A 3386-nucleotide genomic window follows, 5' to 3' on the forward strand; every position below is an offset into this window, starting at 1 on the left:
AACTGAAACCTGTTATGCAATGCCATTATGACTTTGCTATTTCTAATGAATGTTTAGCTGAGCAGGAAATCTGACGTTTGAGTGCTGAAACTTAAAAAAAAAAAAAAAGTCCTTTTCTAAACTTAAACTTTTAAACTTAAGAAAGTTTAGAACAGAACTGATACGACCTGGTGCTTTATGGCAGGTCAATTACAGGATGTTGCTTACATGAAAGAAACAAAGTATTTACATTTTTATGTAGGTTTGCCTTCTTTTTTAATCAAATCAAACATATCTGAGCTACAGATGGAATGATATTCAAGATTTAGTCCAGTTCAGACAGAGAAATTAGATATCCAGCATCTCCCTCTACTGGACACTAAGTGAAATGGTTGGAGGGTATTGCAGGGAGCAGCCTGTTCAATGGATATTTGCTTTACAGTCAAACAAGATGATCAGATAAACCCCTTAACATCCAGTTTTCCCTTGCATTTCCCCTTAAGTATCCACAGCATCAGTATGGAGTAAAATACCAGTTTATTCCAGCTCTTCATTAAAGATACATTGTACGATGTTTGCACTGAGTCAAATATTAAAACCTAAGACTCTTATTTCTACATGCACATTTCCGTTAAATGCCAGTACTCTACATGTCCTTTTCCTGTTTCATATTCCCCCCAAATTTAGAGCGACATGCTTCATATCTTTATAAGCTTTTGGAGATCCACTAGAGTGGAGAGTATCGCTCTGTGGGTGTGAACAGAGGTTGGAGTTTTTAATGACTGATCCACCAGTGGGACAGTGGGGTTTATGAGGATAAACAAAATCCTCCTGTTCTCAAATGGAGGCTCACAGAGACACACTGTAACAAATGAAACTGCAGCGGAACCATGTGTAAGTGCAGCAAAGAGATAACGACTCTGCTAATCCACAGTGAAATCAACAAGTATGTGCTGCTGTTCCCAACTGTAGCATCAAGTTACAGCCTTACCAGTTTAATCAGTGAAGAAAGGCGGATGATCTCGACTGGTCTTCACCTCAAACTTGACAGAGAGCCTTGAAAACAGCAAACAATAGACAAGTCCATGAGTAATTGATGGACTTTTCTACCCCAGCCTCGGTGTTGCCTGCCTCTAAGACCGGATAATGCGTAATTTCTCCTAGTAAGCAGACACAAATGAGCTTTATCATCTGTTAGTGGCTTTGCATGTATCAGTGGAGGAGATTACTTGTCTCCAGAAGGCGGAAGAGAGCTGAATGGAGTAGAAGAGAGGAGGAATGTTGCTATGAAAGGAAAAAAATGACCAGGAAATATAGCCCTGAAAATGAATTATACTGGACATTAATCCACAAGTGCTTCAAAAAGCTTAAATGCATTTAACAGGATTTTAAATGGATTTTCAGGTTCAGATTTAGTCTCTTTGCCTCTTCCAGTCATGCAGACATGCATAACATACTCCACGGGCAACTTTGACAAAATGTAAGAAGTAAAATAACTGGATGACTCTTAATATAATTCATCAAGAGTGTGTCAAAAACTGTATATTCTAATATAAATTCATTGCATTGGACAAATATATACTTATGGACAATTTCCCAGTTGTACAGTTTTTACTGGTTGTACTACTTGTACTGTTACTTGTCTGTTGGCTTTATTGTTGCATGTGTGAATATTGACTTGGCTAAAAGATGTGTAGTCAGTAAGCATATCTTAATTTGAGGAATACAATGCACATTTCAAGCACATTATATTTGTAACACATGGCAGGAGATACTGGACCCCACAAAAAAAAAAAAAAAAAAAAAAAAAAAAAAAAAAAAAAATATATATATATATATATATATATATATATATATATATATATTATTTTTTTTTTCCTATTTTATTTTATTTTATTTTATTTTATTTTATTTATTTATTTATTTTTTTTCCCATATGCAGCAGGTCATATTTAAGATAAACCCAACAACAGAATGCTGTTGGGGGAGAAGGTGATCGTCTTGCGTTGCCCAAATTATGCCATATAAAGTTAATTTTAAGTCATTTCATTCAATATTCATCTTGTGTTTAATTCATGAGTCAAAGAAATGTGACAGCTTTATGTAATTCAAATTAAATCTCTGCCAGGATTAATATAACAGCCGCAGCACTCAATGCTCCACAAACCACTGACTGCTTTCATTGTGGGCGCAGCTGTTCTGAGATCAGAGAGTTTCCAACTTTGGCCACAAGAGGGTGCTCTGACCTCTTGTATGGTCAGTGATTTTACACCTATCTCTGACCATGGGGGTCACGGAGTGGTTAGAAGAAGAAACACTGTGTGCTTTAATTCTATCAGGCTGTCTCAGAGGTTATCGGTGTGTCATTTTCACCAGCACAGCCAGCCAGCCAAACAGAGAAGCTGCTCCGGTTTCTTTTGCTCCACTTTTTTATTTGAGACCCCTGCTTTGCATCAAGCTCAATTTACCTGCAGTTGTTTTACCTAATAATTTGTAAATGCCTTGTGTGACTAATGTCATCAGTTAAGCCAGATGGGATAAAGCCAACAGCTGGAAAGCAGGTTAGGCCTAAACGACTTCCACATGTGATACTCTGGAAGGAGACACCGATTATGGAAGCGGACATGTTTCACTTTGTGCACATCCACTGTGTTGTGGAAGCCCTTCTTTGTTCCTGTAAAGTGGTTGGAGGCACCACCCCTGGCAAGGAAACCCAAACATTTAAATGTACGGAACACGAGAACTGCAGAAACCTGCGGGTGAAAAACACCAAACAATGGCTGCGCCTGCTTTTGTTTGCGTGTGCGCTGCTGGTTTTTATCAAGGTGATCTGCAGTGACCTACAGTAACAAAACAATAAAAGTTGTGTGTTTTTGACTCAGCCAGTGTTTCTCCTGGTTGCTAAGGAAATAAGACTCTACACCCTCACCTGAGACCTTGGTGCTCCAGGTGTGTTAAGTCCCTCAGTGCTGCAGAGGAGGGCAAACACACTCAGCTGATAATAATATGCACACAGTTGGAGAAATGGATTTAAAAAAAAAAACCTCTACGTAACATGTGTGGAAGGAGATAACACAACACAAAGGCGACGTTTAGTGCTGACATTTCATCTCTCTCCACAGACTGAGCACACTGCCTGAACTTAAGGGCAGGAAATGGTCTTTAGTGGTTTGTTGTGAGTGGCTCGTGTTGAGACATGTTCCCTCTGCATGTCCATGGACGCACCTTGAGCTCTCCACATAATAAGCACTTATTAGGCGTGACAGTCAAAACTTGATTTGTATGTCATAAATCCAACAAAAGGATACATTAAAGAGGTGTGGAATAACCACAAATATGTGGTTGTTGAGAATATAAAATAAGATTGAAAACTAATGCAAGTGTACAAAGAAATTGATTTGGTTTTT

The sequence above is a fragment of the Chaetodon trifascialis genome, chromosome 10 (genome assembly GCF_039877785.1).
Source record: "Chaetodon trifascialis isolate fChaTrf1 chromosome 10, fChaTrf1.hap1, whole genome shotgun sequence".
Taxonomy (NCBI): Eukaryota; Metazoa; Chordata; class Actinopteri; order Chaetodontiformes; family Chaetodontidae; genus Chaetodon; species Chaetodon trifascialis.